The 18,423-nt window shown below is 49.2% G+C and overlaps 1 protein-coding gene across 1 annotated transcript in view; it reads left to right on the top strand.

The window, feature by feature from the left end:
- Positions 1 to 7,327: 7,327 nt before the first annotated feature.
- Positions 7,328 to 18,423, top strand: part of LOC149470494 (uncharacterized) — a 28,301-nt gene continuing 17,205 nt past the window's right edge. The window contains exon 1 of the mRNA XM_089663103.1: positions 7,328 to 7,452. The gene's annotated coding sequence lies outside the window, so the exon portion shown is untranslated. The remainder of the gene's footprint in view (positions 7,453 to 18,423) is intronic.

Raw genomic sequence — 18,423 nt, 5'->3', positions numbered from 1 at the left:
TGAACAACAAGACCCCACCCCTACCCGAGAGAGCCCTCCACTACCACCACTCCCCATACACTGGGAACACCCCTCCCCCCACAACCAGGGAGACACTGACCCCCCCCCCCCTTCAACCACAAAGAGAGCCTGACATTGAACAACAAGACCCCACCCCTACCCGAGAGAGCCCTCCACTACCACCACTCCCCATACACTGGCAACACCCCTCCCCCCACAACCAGAGAGACACTGACCACCCCCCCTTCAACCACAAAGAGAGCCTGACATTGAACAACAAGACCCCACCCCTACCCGAGAGAGCCCTCCACTACCACCACTCCCCATACACTGGCAACACCCCTCCCCCCACAACCAGAGAGACACTGACCCCCCCCCTTCAACCACAAAGAGAGCCTGACATTGAACAACAAGACCCCACCCCTACCCGAGAGAGCCCTCCACTACCACCACTCCCCATACACTGGCAACACCCCTCCCCCCACAGCCAGAGAGACACTGACCCCCCCCCTTCAACCACAAAGAGAGCCTGACATTGAACAACAAGACCCCACCCCTACCCGAGAGAGCCCTCCACTACCACCACTCCCCATACACTGGGAACACCCCTCCCCCCACAACCAGGGAGACACTGACCCCCCCCCCCCCTTCAACCACAAAGAGAGCCTGACATTGAACAACAAGACCCCACCCCTACCCGAGAGAGCCCTCCACTACCACCACTCCCCATACACTGGGAACACCCCTCCCCCCACAACCAGGGAGACACTGACCCCCCCCCCCCTTCAACCACAAAGAGAGCCTGACATTGAACAACAAGACCCCACCCCTACCCGAGAGAGCCCTCCACTACCACCACTCCCCATACACTGGGAACACCCCTCCCCCCACAACCAGGGAGACACTGACCCCCCCCCCCCCTTCAACCACAAAGAGAGCCTGACATTGAACAACAAGACCCCACCCCTACCCGAGAGAGCCCTCCACTACCACCACTCCCCATACACTGGCAACACCCCTCCCCCCACAACCAGAGAGACACTGACCACCCCCCCTTCAACCACAAAGAGAGCCTGACATTGAACAACAAGACCCCACCCCTACCCGAGAGAGCCCTCGACTACCACCACTCCCCATACACTGGGAACAGAGAAGACACTCACCTTCACGACTCTGGACACCACTGGGAACAAGAGTCATGTTCTGCATACCCAATCAAGCATCTCCCACCTGGTCCCCATGCTGTGTGTGTCCCTTCTTTTGGGTGGCAATGCTAATATGACATCTTGTCATTGACACGGGACAAGCTGACATATTTGTGTTGTAGTGAAATCATGGCCACCGTCTAACCTTCTATGCATGTCAAGCTGTGCACTTGTATGGATGTCACATTGGAATCTGCAGCTTTGTCTGTGCAGCCACCGCATCACACTTGTCTTTTATAGGATTTCCTCATTGGGATGGAACACGCAATTCTTCATCATCATGTGTGTAAACACAGCCAGCACACGGGTCATGTCATCAAATATCCCCATCAACCAAAAAAAAGGCTTTTACAAATGTTTCTTCTTTGTGTTGTATTTGTGCTAAGTTCGGATGGCCATACATGACACAATTATGTCGCCTCTTTTTCCGTATAGACGGCCCTAGATTGGACATTTTTCTTCCAATGTTTCTATCATCCCCTCCAGTATGTGGTGCAACCATCTTACAGATTGTATGCCAATGACAAGGTTTGCTTCTGTATTCCCTAATAATATGTGTTCTGTATTACATAGCATTGTATCCCATATGGTCACATTTCTACATCAGGTTCATAAAACACGTCCCACCGCATTAACAGCCAATTCAGGTCCAATAACGACATGTTTGTTTACAGAGATGATGTCATGAAGATGAGGTAACACTAGGGGAAAGGCTGCTGATGAGGTCATCATCATACATATGTCTGCAGAAAGCAACACCTTGTCATAAGATCAACAGCTGCCATCTGCTAATTTCACCTCTTCAAAAACAAGACAAAATGTTTTATATCAGAATACTTCTCATTGCAATCCCAAGTAAACATTTCTCTTTACCATTGTGTCATTTATAAACTACATTCATGTCACATGCAGGGGCCAAATCACCATTTGGAAACTCGGCCAGTGCCCGAGGGCCCGGGGTCAGTATGGGGTCCCATGAGATGCCCCTGGTACCTTTTTCATAGTCTATTTTGGAGTTTGGCCAAGGACACAATGGCCCCATGGTCCCCTATTACCCAGGGGCCCCATGAGTTGTCAGTTTGCCCCTGGTAACATAGTACTATATGAAATGAACATTGATGAGACAATGCCACCCACCTTTGTCACCAACCTGTGCCCATCAGTGCCACCCACCAATGCTCATCAGTGCAGCCCAGTAGTTCTGCCACTCCTTGCCCAGCAGTAGCCCCAGTCAGTGACACCAGTCAATGCCGCCTAGCAGTGCCGCCTATCCGCGCCATCTCATTACTGCTGTCTATGAGTGCCCTTCAGTGCTGACTATCAGTGCCGCCTATCATTGCCCATAAGTGATGCCTATCAGTGCCGCATCATCAACACACATCAGTGAAGGAGAACAATTACCAGTTTTCACAATGTTTTAATAGAAACATAGAAATGTTTCGGGGGCACTATTATTGATTATAGAGCAGACAGTTAAACACACAGTGGAGAGTACATACCACGAAAAGAAAGTTGTATTTGGGACAAAAAATGATAAAACTTCAGATGGATACAGTTCTGCATGAACAACCAATTGTAATTGAAAGTGCGACAGCGCATAAAGCTGAAAATTGTCGGGGGCAGGAAGGGGTAGAAGTGCCCTGTAGGCAGGAAGGGAGTAGAAGTGCCCGGTGGGCAGGAAGGGGGTAGAAGTGTCCTGTAGGAAGGAAGGGGGTAGAAGTGTCCTGAAGGCAGGAAGGGAGTAGAAGTGCCTTGTAGGCAGGAAGGGGGTAGAAGTGTCCTGTAGGCAGGAAGGGGGTAGAAGTGCCCTGTAGGCAGGAAGGGAGTAGAAGTGCCTTGTAGGCAGGAAGGGGGTAGAAGTGTCCTGTAGGCAGGAAGGGGGTAGAAGTGCCCTGTAGGCAGGAAGGGGGTAGAAGTGCCCTGTAGGCAGGAAGGGGGTAGAAGTGTCCTGTAGGCAGGAAGGGGGTAGAAGTGCCCTGTAGGCAGGAAGGGGGTAGAAGTGTCCTGTAGGCAGGAAGGGGGTAGAAGTGTCCTGTAGGCAGGAAGGGAGTAGAAGTGTCCTGTAGGCAGGAAGGGGGTAGAAGTGCCCTGTAGGCAGGAAGGGGGTAGAAGTGTCCTGTAGGCAGGAAGGGGGTAGAAGTGTCCTGTAGGCAGGAAGGGAGTAGAAGTGTCCTGTAGGCAGGAAGGGGGTAGAAGTGTCCTGTAGGCAGGAAGGGAGTAGAAGTGCCCTGTAGGCAGGAAGGGGGTAGAAGTGTCCTGTAGGCAGGAAGGGGGTAGAAGTGTCCTGTAGGCAGGAAGGGGTAGAAGTGCCCTGTAGGCAGGAAGGGGGTAGAAGTGTCCTGTAGGCAGGAAGGGGGTAGAAGTGTCCTGTAGGCAGGAAGGGGGTAGAAGTGTCCTGTAGGCAGGAAGGGGTAGAAGTGCCCTGTAGGCAGGAAGGGGGTAGAAGTGTCCTGTAGGCAGGAAGGGGGTAAAAGTGTCCTGTAGGCAGGAAGGAGGTAGAAGTGCCCTGTAGGCAGGAAGGGGGTAGAAGTGTCCTGTAGGCAGGAAGGGGGTAGAAGTGTCCGGTAGGCAGGAAGGGGGTAGAAGTGCCCGGTAGGCAGGAAGGGGGTAGAAGTGTCCCTGTAGGCAGGAAGGGAGTAGAAGTGCCCTATAGGCAGGAAGGGGGTAGAAGTGCCCTGTAGGCAGGGAGGGGGTAGAAGTGACCTGTAGGCAGGAAGGGGGTAGAAGTGCCCGGTGGGCAGGGAGGGGGTAGAAGTGTCCAGTAGGCACGGAGGGGGTAGAAGTGCCCGGTAGGCAGGAAGGGGGTAGAAGTGTCCTGTAGGCAGGGAGGGGGTAGAAGTGCCCAGTGGGCAGGGAGGGGGTAGAAGTGTCCTGTAGGCACGGAGGGGGTAGAAGTGCCCGGTAGGCAGGAAGGGGGTAGAAGTGTCCTGTAGGCAGGGAGGGGGTAGAAGTGTCTGGTAGACAGGAAGGGGGTAGAAGTGCCTTGTAGGCAGGAAGGGGGTAGAAGTGCCCGGTAGGCAGGAAGGGGGTAGAAGCTGAAAATTGTCGGGGGCAGGAAGGGGGTAGAAGTGTCCGGTGGGCAGGAAAGGGATAGAAGTGTCCTGTAGGCAGGAAGGGAGTAGAAGTGCCCGGTGGGCAGGAAGGGGGTAGAAGTGTCCTGTAGGAAGGAAGGGGGTAGAAGTGTCCTGTGGGCAGGAAGGGGTAGAAGTGCCCTGAAGGCAGGAAGGGGGTAGAAGTGCCCTGTAGGCAGGAAGGGGGTAGAAGTGTCCTGTAGGCAGGAAGGGGGTAGAAGTGTCCTGTAGGCAGGAAGGGAGTAGAAGTGTCCTGTAGGCAGGAAGGGGGTAGAAGTGTCCTGTAGGCAGGAAGGGGGTAGAAGTGCCCTGTAGGCAGGAAGGGGGTAGAAGCGCCCGGTAGGCGGGAAGGGGGTAGAAGTGCCCAGTAGGCAGGAAGGGGGTAGAAGTGCCCTGTAGGCGGGAAGGGGGTAGAAGTGCCCTGTAGGCGGGAAGGGGGTAGAAGTGCCCTGCAGGCAGGAAGGGGGTAGAAGTGCCCGGTGGGCAGGAAGGGGGTAGAAGTGCCCTGTAGGCAGGAAGGGGGTAGAAGTGCCCTGTAGGCAGGAAGGGGGTAGAAGTGCCTGGTAGTTAGGAAGGGGGTAGAAGTGCCCGGTAGTTAGGAAGGGGGTAGAATCGCCCTGTAGGCAGGAAGGGGGTAGAAGCGCCCGGTAGGCAGGAAGGGGGTAGAAGCGCCCGGTAGGCAGGAAGGGGGTAGAAGCGTCCTGTAGGCAGGAAGGGGGTAGAAGTGCCCGGTAGGCAGGAAGGGGGTAGAAGTGCCCGGTATCCTCTGATAATCATAGAGGCCATGAAATAATGTATCACTTTAATTCATGATACTGCAGAATGTGAAATTGTAGCCACTGAAATATTGGGGTGCCAATTGTGACCCCTAAATTGCTGTAACACGACCTACCAACCACAGACATCCACAACAAAACTACCACAAACAATTATTGACAGACTTCCGCCCCTTCTGCCATAAACAGCACCCCTACCAAAGTAACACCATCAAGTGACAGAACTGCAACTGCACTGACATCCGTGTGCCCATATGAATGGCGTAGCGTGCAAAGGTTATATATTGTGTACATGTGCCCCCCTTGTCATTCCCCCCCAGAAAGATCAGTCCCCCATGTAGATGTGCCCCCCTTGTTATTTCCCCCCAGCAAGATCAGTCCCCCGTGAAGATGTGCCCCCCTTGTCACTCCCTCCAGCAAGATCAGTCCCCCGTGAAGATCTGCCCCCCTTGTCATTCCCCCCCAGCAAGATCAGTCCCCCATGAAGATCTGCACCCCTTGTCATTACCCCCCCCCTCACCCCAGGATCAGTACCCCGTGAAGATCTGCCCCCCATTGACGCAAACATCCCCCCCTAGCAATAAGCTCAGTCTCCCTTGCTGCAAATCCCCACCCCCATGTGACTGGCACCCACGTGTAACTGCACCACCAAAACATGTTATGGCCCCCCAATATCACTCATCCCCCCACATGTGACTGTACTTGCCATGTCACCCCCCAAGCAGCTTGGCGACATCAGGATCGTCAGCAGCAGTGATCCGAGGGATGTGACTCCTGTAATATCAGGATCGTCAGCAGCAGTGATCCGAGGGATGTGACTCCTGTAATATCAGGATCGTCAGCAGCAGTAATCCGAGGGATGTGATTCCTGTAATATCGGGATCGTCAGCAGCAGTGATCCGAGGGATGTGACTCCTGTAATATCGGGATCGTCAGCAGCAGTGATCCGAGGGATGTGACTCCTGTAATATCGGGATCGTCAGCAGCAGTGATCCGAGGGACGTGACTCCTGTAATATCGGGATCGTCAGCAGCAGTGATCCGAGGGATGTGACTCCTGTAAGATCGGGATCGTCAGCAGCAGTGATCCGAGGGATGTGACTCCTGTAATATCAGGATCGCCAGCAGCAGTGATCCGAGGGATGTGACTCCTGTAACATCGGGATAGTCAGCAGCAGTGATCCGAGGGATGTGACTCCTGTAAGATCGGGATCGTCAGCAGCAGTGATCCGAGGGATGTGACTCCTGTAATATCAGGATCGTCAGCAGCAGTGATCCGAGGGATGTGACTCCTGTAATATCGGGATCGTCAGCAGCAGCGATCCGAGGGATATGACTCCTGTAATATCGGGATCGTCAGCAGCAGTGATCCGAGGGATGTGACTCCTGTAACATCGGGATCGTCCGCAGCAGTGATCCGAGGGATGTGACTCCTGTAATATCAGGATCGTCAGCAGCAGTGATCCGAGGGATGTGACTCCTGTAATATCAGGATCGTCAGCAGCAGTGATCCGAGGGATGCGACTCCTGTAATATCAGGATCGTCAGCAGCAGTGATCCGAGGGATGCGACTCCTGTAATTGCAATCCAGCATGAAAGGAGTTAACACTTTCTCAGAGCGAGATCGCTGATCGTCTGCTTATGCCTGAAACTGGCACATGCGCAGATACATCAAGGGGGGCAGATCCTCAGCTTCCATATCAGACTAAGGGAAAATGGCCGCTGGAGGAGGGACAGGCGGGCTACAACAAAATGGAGGAGGGAGATCTAACCCACTGCACTGTAATGTGATAACTGTGTTTCATTGATAATAGACCAGGAAAAAATTGCCACCAAAGGAGGTACAGGTGGTCTACAAGAAAATGTAGGAGGGAGATCTAATCCACTGCACTGTAATGTGATAAATGAGATATAAATGAAATTAGACCAAGGGAAAATGGCCACCAAATAAAGGACAGACAAGCTACAACATAATGGCGCCCGATTAGTCTATTAAGGATTATAATGGTATATATAGGCAGCTGTACGTCCGATGGCCAACTCCTGAGGAAGTCACGTGATGTGATGTAACCTGTAGAGTGGGACAATGACGTCAAGCTGTTAAATGAGAAGATTACGAGCCGCCATCATCTTTTGCTTTTCAGGTTTTTTCCCTGTTGTTTTATTCTATTCAGCTTTTTTTGTACCAGCACCATCTAGTGTCTGCTCTCCATACTGCACCCTCTGTATAAATCTGTCTGCAGTCACTTCCTGTCTGGTGTCACTTCCTGTCCTGAGAACACTTTCTTCCTCTCAGCCATTTTAGATCAGCTTCAAGAAGGTCCAACAGAATCGGTCTCCATCCTGAACACACGGCCACCATAGGGCCAGCATGGGATCTTCTCCATGTCAGAGCACACGGGTAAGTCAGGTGGATCTCCTATTCCTGGTCCCGGCTCCTGTCCCTGCTATAGACGGACCAATCATCTGTGACTGAACCTTCCTCCTCGTCATCGATGATCTGGGTGTATTATTATTATTTATTCCAGGTACTTATATAGCGCCGTCAGTTTACATCTATATTGTACATTCCCATCAGTCCCCGCCCCCGAGGAGCTTACAATCTAGGGGCCCTAACTCACATTCATACATACACATACTAGGGACAACATAGGAGACAATTCACCTCCCAGCATGTCTTTGTAGTGTGGGAGGAAACTATAGTACTTGGAGAAAACCCACAAAGGCACAGGGAGAACATGCAAACTCCAGGCAGGTGGTGCCATGGTTGGGATTTGAACCAACAACCCGAGTACTGCCAGGTGGAAGTGCTAACCACTCAGCCACTGTGCTGCCCCGTGCTGTATATATCTCAGCATGTACTTCTCAGTGTTGGTTTCCTCCTCATTGCCGGCCATTAAATGGGCCTCAGAATGGCTCCGGTATTCCCTCCTAGGAAGGACATTCAGGCCGATCTCCCACCATGTTCCTCTGATGTGTCCGAGACAGAATAACAGGAGAGACACCAGGAGAACCCGCTGGGACCTGACACTCCGAGAACCAGAGTTATGGTGGAGTATAGACCCTTCCTGAGATACTCCTCCCTGGGAACCGTCATACCTCCGTACTCCTCTCCTGTACATACCCATCACTGTCATACCTCCGTACTCCTCTCCTGTACATACCCATCACTGTCATACCTCCGTACTCCTCTCCTGTACATACCCATCACTGTCATACCTCCGTACTCCTCTCCTGTACATACCCATCACTGTCATACCTCCGTACTCCTCTCTTGTACATACCCATCACTGTCATACCTCTGTACTCCTCTCCTGTACATACCCATCACTGTCATACCTCCGTACTCCTCTCCTGTACATACCGATCACTGTCATACCTCCGTACTCCTCTCCTGTACATACCCATCACTGTCATACCTCCGTACTCCTCTCCTGTACGTACCCATCACTGTCATACCTCCGTACTCCTCTCCTGTACATACCCATCACTGTCATACCTCCGTACTCCTCTCCTGTACATACCCATCACTGTCATACCTCCGTACTCCTCTCCTGTACATACCCATCACTGTCATACCTCCGTACTCCTCTCCTGTACATACCCATCACTGTCATACCTCCGTACTCCTCTCCTGTACGTACCCATCACTGTCATACCCCCCACACTCCTCTCCTGTACATACCCATCACTGTCATACCTCCGTACTCCTCTCCTGTACATACCCATCACTGTCATACCTCCGTACTCCTCTCCTGTACATACCCATCACTGTCATACCTCCGTACTCCTCTCCTGTACATACCCATCACTGTCATACCTCCGTACTCCTCTCCTGTACATACCCATCACTGTCACACCTCCGTACTCCTCTCCTGTACATACCCATCACTGTCATACCTCCGTACTCCTCTCCTGTACATACCGATCACTGTCATACCCCCCCACACTCCTCTCCTGTACATACCCATCACTGTCATACCTCCGTACTCCTTTCCTGTACATACTACTCACCATCGTATCATCTGCAACTCCTCTCTTACATTTACTACCTGCAGTTATGCTCTTCTTCTTAAATTGGGGAATAACTCGATGACTTACATACTTTTCAGACCTTGTGAAATATTCTTGGCTGTTTTGAAAATAATACACTTTAATTTGTATTTCATGATAAATCCTGCCTCATCTCTTCCTCTCTACCTGCAGCCTAACAATGAGGCGTGCATGCAGCCACTGATCTATTTCTGGCTTTTGTCTCTCAGACATTCTAATGTTCATTTCTCCAAACGTCCTCCAGGACATCCTTCCTGAGACAGAGCTCCTCCTTCTGGGACAGGAAACACGTAAGCACAGTACTATAAAAGGCATACCACCAGGCTTCCCTCCTGAGTTTTTAGTGTTTCCTCCGGAAGGATGGGTGCAGTCATCAAGGAACTGATTGTCGAAGCCCTGGGCCCTAGAGCTTGCTGGTGGCTCCTGGTCTGTCTTACTTCCTCCTGCCCGATGTGATCCTTTCAGGGGAAGTGGGGCTGCGCTCCTGATATTTTTCCATGCCTCAGTGGATGATGACCATCGGGTGTGTCCTGGGGGATCCAGGACATTTGATGCCTGTCATTCTCCTTCCGGGGGGGGCTCCAGCATCCGATGCACAGTGGGGCAGAGTGACTGCCAATCTGGCCTGCGAGTAGCTGCAACTTCTGGGTGCTGTCCAGGTACCAGAAGTTCCTGCTGCGGTGATGTCGTCAACGGGCGCCTGAGACTCGTGGTTCCAGTCTCCATAGCAGCACTAGCATCTGGTTAGGCAGCCAGTCTGGTGTACAGACCCAGCAGAGCCTGTGGCGCCACCACAAGAGGGATGGATGGAAGGCACTGACAGTACTCAGGCATATCCTGGTCATTCAGGCACTGGCTCCTCTAAAGTAAGCTTGGGGACTCTGATCCCTCTTGCTGACCCTGGTGGGCACACTTCCTTTTCTTGCTCCCCCAGCACAGTGGTTTTGTATGAGAGGCCCGGGCTGATTATTTTCTGTACTGTTTTTTTTCTTGCTTATTGTAGGTTAAAGTCCAGGACAAGGTGCAGAGTCAGACCCCCAAGAAGAAGTGTGCAGTTTGTGCAGCTAAATTGGGTTCAGCTTGGGAAAAACCCTTATGCTGCAATTGTGTGGCTAGCCTAATTAAGGATAAGTCATTTACAGCCTGCCATAAAGTGCTCACCTCCATTAAGGATGACATGTTGTCTACATTTCAATCCTTTAGATCCCTATTGGAAAAATGCAGCCACCACTGGATCCTTGGACCCAATCGGTGGGTTTGGAGGTAGCAGATGCATTAAAAGGGGAGGAGGACCCGGAGGAGGATCCTAGGTCCTGGGTAGATTCAGGCTCATAAGAGGAGGACGGTGATGTTTGCTCCTCCAGAGGTTCCAGGAACAAATTGCCCCTGGAAGATGTGGACAACCCCCTTAAAGCTATCTACGAAACCTTAGAGATCAAGGAGGAGGATGTTTGCCTATCTAAGCATGACCTCATGTATCAAGGTTTGTATGCTAGAAAGACTAATGTCTTTCCAGTCCATAGTTCCCTGGTTGATACCATTAAGCAGGAATGGGAAAGCCCTGAGAGGAAACCCTTTTTCTCAAGTAATCTTAATAGGAGGTTTCCATTTGAGGATAACGGGTCCCAGCAATGGGACAAGGTTCAGAAATTAGACACCCCCTTATCTAAAGTCTCTAAAAGGACAGACTTAACATTTGAAGATATGGTGGCTCTGAAAGACCCTATGGATAAGAGGGATGAAGTCTTACTCCGCAGGGCCTGGAATTCCACTTCCATCAGCTTTAGGCCAGCTTTCTCGGCTACCTGTGTCACCAGATATCTGGAATGCTGGCTTACACAGTCACTTCTCTCGGCAGGAACCTCCAGGCAGCAAATCATGAAATAATTTCCTTTGCTGTTTAAAGCAGTTGGTTTCCTTGTGGATGCCTCGGCCAAGTCAGTTAAGCTAGCGGCTTGAACCTCTGCCCTAGTGAATTCAGCTAAAAGGGCATTTTGGTTAAAAACCTGGGCAGGGAACTCAGCATTCAAACTGCACCTTTGTGCCTTACCCTTTATTGGCGATAATCTTTTTGGTCCAGGTCTTGAGGAGGTTCTGGAATGTACAGCCCATAACAAGAGGACATTCCCAGAGAGTAGGAAAAGGTCCAAAATGACTCCAGATCGTTGTGCAGGTCTGATCTGCAACTACAGGAAACGTTTGGTTGAGGGTATTGCTGCCAAAGGAGGGTCAACCAGGTATTAAGTCCAAAGGTACACATATTTTTTCCTCCCTGCACTGTGAATGTTTACATGTTATGTGCAATCAAACCATGGTAACATCTAATGTTTGTGTAGTATTATGTTCAGCAGACTGTGTTCTTCTATTGTTGTGACTTAGATGACGTTCAGAGCACATTTTATGCCCAATTCATGCAAAACTCCACGTATTCCCAAGGGGTTCACATACTTTTTCTTGCAACTGTATAATGTCACAATATAGGTGCTGCCAGGGTGCCCAAATCTGTTATATCTCCCTCCCAAATATAGTACATTTCAGCCCCTCAAATAAAGTGCATTCCAGTCCCAATTTCATTAGCCAGTTTCCCCCAATTCCCTTAGCACATTGTAATTTAATTAATAAAGCTCAGCTCCCATTTCAGTAGTTGTTTCCCCCCTGTCAGGATGACCTTCCCCCCTTGCTGCCTCTCGTCCTGCCGCGGCTTTTTGAAGCCGAACCACGCAGGACAAGAGGTGTGGCTCCTCTCACCTCCGCCACTATCTTCTCCCCATCCTGCGAGGCATTAGGGGAAAAGATAGTGAGGTTCACACCTCTCTGCGGAGAGGTACAAACCTCCTGCGGAGAGGTTCTGGACCGCGGTGTCAGAATGACGCCACACGGTCCCGACATCTGCACTGCATGCACAGGGAGTTCCCGCTCTTGCGGATGCCACCGGACAAAGGCTGCGCTCCATGTCCAGGGGGGCGTGCCTCTTTGCCGAGCAACGAGGCTCACTGCCCACGGCCCGCCCGCCATTGCCAGGACGACCAAGAAGCGTCCTGCATCGGTTTAAGAGACCGATGACAGGCTCTTCCCGGTCATCCATTTCACTGCCAAGCCACCGAGGGATCCCAGATGAGACGGGACTCTTGTGGCCACTCTGCATACACCCCCCCCAACGGATAAGGGGAGCTGCCACTCTGCACACCCCAAAGCTAAGAGGGAGAACCATGCCAGCTGCCCACCGCAAGCCTCAGAGAAGGGGGAGACCTCCACCAGCTGCCACTCTGCAAGCCCCAATGATAGGGGGAGAACTACACCAGCTGCCTTCTGCAGGCATCTAGGACTCGGGGGGGGGGGGGGATTATTACCATGGACTATGCCACGCATACTCTGGTTTCAGGGCAAGTACTTGATGTCATACTGCCTTGCTCCCCTGTGGACCCGGGCACCCCTGTCGGATCTGTGAGTGAATGCTCCCCTGTTTTCCCTGAACTGTTCTTGTACTCCCTCTCCTCCTCCCTGTTTGGATTACAAACTGCTGTAGAGATTTTAACTTTGCCCCTGGGGCTGGACTACAATTATTTTGGGTCCTCTCCTTGTTATTTCCCATACTGGGCACTGCCACCCCCTTGCAATCCCCCATTGAGTGACTGCCATTTGTATTAATAAAGCTTTGTGTGTTTGCCATCTGCCTTGCGTGTTCTGTCCTGCCTACCCTCCGTCACAATATACCTTCCTGTTTCCTCTGCATATTAGTGTCATGCCACCACTTATGTATGGGGCACTGTTAAACTGCATCTACCCCAGTCCATCCGTATCTTACCGAAACTTAGAGCGGTCTGGGGCTTCCAAACTTTGCTAAATATTTCCAAGCTGCACATCTTGCTCAACTCCCTTAATATCACGCAGTAAAAGTGACCCCCTCCTATGGGTCACTATAGAGTCAGTAGATTGTAACCCCTCATCAGTTGCAAATTTACTATGGCTACACCCAAGAGACCGTCGCTCACTCCAACACCCAATTACTCAACACTACCCATCTATCTTGGACAGTCTAAAGTTCTGATACACCTTACAGTCACCCCATAACCCACTCATGGCATACCTCCTCAATCCAGGCTTTTATCCGGCATGGATGCCTCTATCTTCTTTTCATGCTTGTCCTAGAGCTAGTCTAGTTCAACACCAGACTCCTTTATACCCTTCCAAACCCTATGTGACTCCAACAAAATCTCTACCTCTGAAATGTTTAGATATCTTCAGATCAAACACTTGTATTGCTCCCACTTACACATGAACACCTCTCTCCCAGACATGACTAGGTTTGGACACATATATAAACGTGACCCCATGCCAGACTTTTGATTTCCACCTTATATGCACAGTTACCAGCTCCACCACTTTACACTTCCATACCATATACATCCAAGTGGGAATGGGATTTAAATCTTCATTTGAAAGCGATTGGGCAGACATATGGTCTGCTGCAAAATCCTCCTCCCAAAATATAGTTGCTATGGAGACTAACCACAGCACTCTCATGCACTGGTACCTGGTCCCTGCCCGGATCACTAAATCCATCCCTAATCCCTGACTTGTTTATGTGGCTGCTCTGAGGCAGGTATCCACATTTGGTGGACCTGCCCAGTTGTTCAAACGTATTGGTGCAAAATATTCCATATGCCTACAGTTCTTTATGAAGAAGTTACAGTATATATATCCATCCGGCCACTGCCTCATTTAATAACAAGCCCCAAGAAGTATACCTTATGGTGTGTCTGCAAGCTATGGATGGAAGGAAAGGGATCACCCCACCGGCAAGTGAGAAGAGGGGAGCATGAGTCAGAGCAATTCCAGTGTCAGCCAATACAAGTAAAGGGATGGATGCAGTGTGACCAAGCCCTAGTGGGTGGGGTGAAATGCATCAGAAGGCGTGGCTAGAATGGCAGCTGAGGCCATTCCTCAACACTGGACTGGGGTCAGTTGACCAGCGTCCATTCCTTTACTTGCATAAGGCCCAAGAAGTGACACACTGGCAATTCAAGCTACTCCTGTAGGTCACCATCACGGCTTAGCAAACCATAGCGAAGGCCTGGAAATCCCCCCACCTCAATACCACTGAAACTAAGAATAGTGTCACTCGAGCCACGATACATGTCAAAGTAGAAGCCGTCCTATTAGACAGAGTGCATAAAAATGAACAACTATGGCAACCATGGGTTGACCATTTCCTACCCTCAAACTCTGATGAAACCTTACTCTCTTTGTAGTCCTGAGTCCATTAGGTAACCCACTACTCAGTTGCTACTCTATACAGGCACACACCCTCCCCCCTGGGGACCTCCTCTCCCCCCCCCCTTATCTGTACCCCTTTCTTCACTACTCTTGCTCTTATCTCTCCATCGCTCTCTTCCTTTTCACCTTTCCTCTCATTAGCTCTTTATCCCTTATGGGGTTTTCCCAACTGGGGCAACCTACACTATCAGTTTGAATTTTCAGTGAGGCGGACAGGTCACCCACTCGTCTGCCACTGATATCTGCATACAGGTTGAAGTACTAAATCTATACTCCCACTGTGAGAGTACCAGAAATGATACTATAGAGTATATAACATGTGCCAGTCTCTACATTCACTCCTCCCTTGATACTATAGCACTGTTATCTCTTGCTGAAGTTAAAGCAGAGCTCCACCCAAAAGGGGAAGTCCTGCTTTAATTAGTTGATGACCGCAGGTAGCCAAATGACAGCTGCACTGCAGCCGGCCAGTTCTGGGAGGCCGTCATATGATGTCCTCCCAGAACGCGCTCTCCTGCATGCCCCTGGCGATCTCTGTGATTGCTGTGTCCTTTGACACTGGTCACCGGGAAATGTAATTGCCAGTTCTTGACTGCACTTTCCTCACGCTGTCAGGGCATGAGGAACGTACTGCAGGCAGTTGTCAGAGGAGGGATTGGCACCAATCATCAGGACACTGATGATCAGTGCCCGGAGGATCGGTGCCCAGCAGCGCCACCCACCAGTTCTGCCACAAGTGCCCAGCAGTGCCACGCACCTTTGCCCAGCAGTGTCTCAGTCAGTGCCCAGCAGTGCTGCCAGTAAGAGCCCACCAGTGACACCCAGCAGTGCTTCCAGTCAGTGCCCAGCAGTTCTGCCAGTCAGTGCCAGCAGTGCTGCCTATCAGTGCCTACTATCAGTGCCAGCTCATCAGTGTCACCTATCAGTGCCGTCTCATTAGTGCCGCCCATCAGTGCTGCCTATCAGTGCCCATCAGTGCCGCCTATCAGTGCAGCCTCACCAACGCACATCAGTGAAGGAGAAAAATTACCTGTTTGCAAAATTTTATAATAGAAACAAAGAAACTTTTTTTTTCAAGTTTTTTTACATATTTTTATTTATAGCGCAAAAAATAAAACACTCAGCGGGGAGTAAATACCACCAAAAGAAAGCTCCATTTGTGTCTAAAAAATTATAAAAATTTCATATGAGTGCAATGTTGCATGACCGCGCAATTGTCATTTAAACTGCTACAATGCTGAAAGCTGAAAATTGGCCTGGTAAGGAAGGGGGTATAAGTGCCTGGTAGGCAAGTGATTAAGGACCCCACTGGCACCTTTTGGGAGGATAATCGAAATTGACAGGTACCCGCTCCCACTTCTACTGCGATCACCTAGGTGATCAGAAGCGGAAGTTGTCCTCCCCCCTCCCTCCCTCCCTGTAGTCTTCTGGGACACATGAAAGGTCCTAGAAGACTACAGGACCATTCACAAAGCACAGAGATACTCGCACATGCTCAGTGGGCACCCGGATGTGAAGCCGCAAGCTGTCACAGCTGAGTGCCCACACTGAAGATGCCGGCACTGGAAACACAGGGCGGCCGGTGAAACGGGCTGCGGGGAGGACACCACGAGATCGAGGGACAGGTAAGATATGTCTTTTAAAAGTCAGCAGCTACTGTTTTTGCAGCTGATGACTTTTATTTTTTTTTATTTTCACTGGAACTCCACTTTAATGTATGAAGATATTATTTGTATTGTACAAATTACAACCTGTACGTTACCTCTAAGGGTTGTACCCCTTCTGACTTACTGTTGGTGAGTCCTGCAATCACATTGTTATCAGCTCCTTGTAAAACTATTATCTCTTTCCAATAAAATGTATGAACAAGAGAAGATATGGACCCCACAATTCCTCTATATACTCCACAATTCTCCCATGTGGACACCTCGTAAGTGGTTCTCCAGTATAGACTCCCAGTTTGGGGAACTCATTTAGAAGAAGCCATCAGCTAGAATCAAACTCACTACTCTACAGTATGGTGAAGACGAAGGAGGCCTAGCAATACCAAATGTTAGACTTTATATTATAGCTGCCCAACTTCAACATCTTACCAGGTGGGACTTAGTAGACACATTAGATCCCATCCATCGATTGCTACTTCCATCAGATACAGATTTCACATCACTCTCACACTTGTTAATGGGCTTCAGATGGCACCAGTGGGAAAGGCATGATCTCTCATCTATTTATTCCCGTCTTTTGACTCTTACCGAAGACCTATAGAAAGAAATGGGGAACAGAGAAAATAAGAGAGAGTGGTGGGAGGTGATTGTGACCTCCATACCTCTCATCTCTCTGTCCTCTTCACAGAAACTCAGTCATTTCTTTTGCATAGATCTTTCAGGACTCCAGCTCAATTGTTCAGCTAGGACAGGAGGGATTTCCCCTTATGACCCCAATTGTAGCGGTGATGTCGGGGATTTGATACGTGTTTTGGAGATGTCCAAAATTATTCAAAAAGTGGAACGATATGACCAGTATTGTAATGTTGGTGTTCAATATTCCTCGGGTGTGCCTCTTGGTCTCAATAGAGGAGGAATTATTTACACCTCCTCCTATTACAAGTCATATAGCAATAGTGAGGCTGCTTGACCACAAAAAATATCCCGATCTTGGCTATCGTCTCAGACTCCCAGCAGACACCAGTGGATTGAGCAGGTGATCTCCACATTAACATGTGAAAAAACAAATTTACCAACATTGTAATTCCCCCAGGAGATGTATGTCTGGCAGAACTGGCTGGATACTCCTTGTTCTCTCCTAGTTAGTTCTTCATAGGCTTTTAAAATCTTATCTCTTTTAGCCCCATAGAAGGAGAACGGCCAGTTGTATCCTACTGAATGGTGACTACATGGGGGACCCATACTTGGGGTATGATCCTGTAGACACAGGCCTCATTGATCGGTGTCAGCTATCTATGTATGTACTGGGGGGAGTTACTTGCCGTGTACAGCTGAATTGTTCTAGGTTGTTTCTTCTTTTCTCTGTTCATTTGTTTATAAAAGGTAAAAGTGACACAATAGACAAAGCAAGTTATTGTTCTGTATGATCTGTAATAGAGATGAGCGAATCGAACCAGGCGAAGTGGAATTTGTTTCGAATTTCAGGAAAAATTCGATTTGCGTCGAATCTGAATATTTGCATACTTCGGGTGCGCGAATCTGATTTTTCCCGATCAGCCGGCAAAAGTGTCCCTGCAGAGAGCTCCGCTATTTCTGACAGTTCTCTGACAGTTCCTTCACATGTACAGCGGTTGAAACATTGTATCTATTTGTTTCCATTTAGGATACAGATGTTTTTATTCGGAAATAAATTGATACAATGTTTCAACCGCTGTACATGTGAAGGAACTGTCAGAGAACTGTCAGAAATAGCGGAGCTCTCTGCAGATACACTTTTTGCTGTACTGGAATACTTCTTCTTTTCATTCTTCTTTTCATTCTTCTTCTCATTCTTCTTTTCATTCTTCTTCTTCTCATTCTTCTTTTCATTCTTCTCATTCTTCTTTTCTTCTTCATGAAAAGAAGAATGAGAAGAAGAATGAAAAGAAGAATGAGAAGAATGAAAAGAAGAAGAAGAATGAGAAGAAGAATGAGAAGAAGAATGAAAAGAAGAATGAGAAGAAGAATGAGAAGAATGAAAAGAAGAATGAGAAGAATGAAAAGAAGAATGAGAAGAATGAGAAGAATGAAAAGAAGAAGAAGAATGAAAAGAAGAAGAAGAATGAAAAGAAGAATGAAAAGAAGAAGAATCTTTTCATTCTTATTCTTCTTTTCATTCTTCTTCTTTTCATTCTTCTTTTCATTCTTCTTCTTTTCATTCTTCTTTTCATTCTTCTTCTTCTTCTTCTTTTCATTCTTCTTCTTTTCATTCTTCTTTTTTATTCTTCTTTTTCTTATTCTTTTCATTCTTCTTTTCATTCTTCTTCTTCTTCTTCTTTTCATTCTTCTTCTTCTTTTCATCTTTTTATTCTTCTTCTTCTTTTCATTCTTCTCATTCT

The sequence above is a fragment of the Staurois parvus genome, unplaced genomic scaffold (assembly GCF_062004578.1).
Source record: "Staurois parvus isolate SC_StPar_1 unplaced genomic scaffold, SC_StPar_1.0 ptg000041l, whole genome shotgun sequence".
Lineage (NCBI taxonomy): Eukaryota > Metazoa > Chordata > Amphibia > Anura > Ranidae > Staurois > Staurois parvus.
This window is presented reverse-complemented; position numbering and strand designations above follow the sequence as displayed.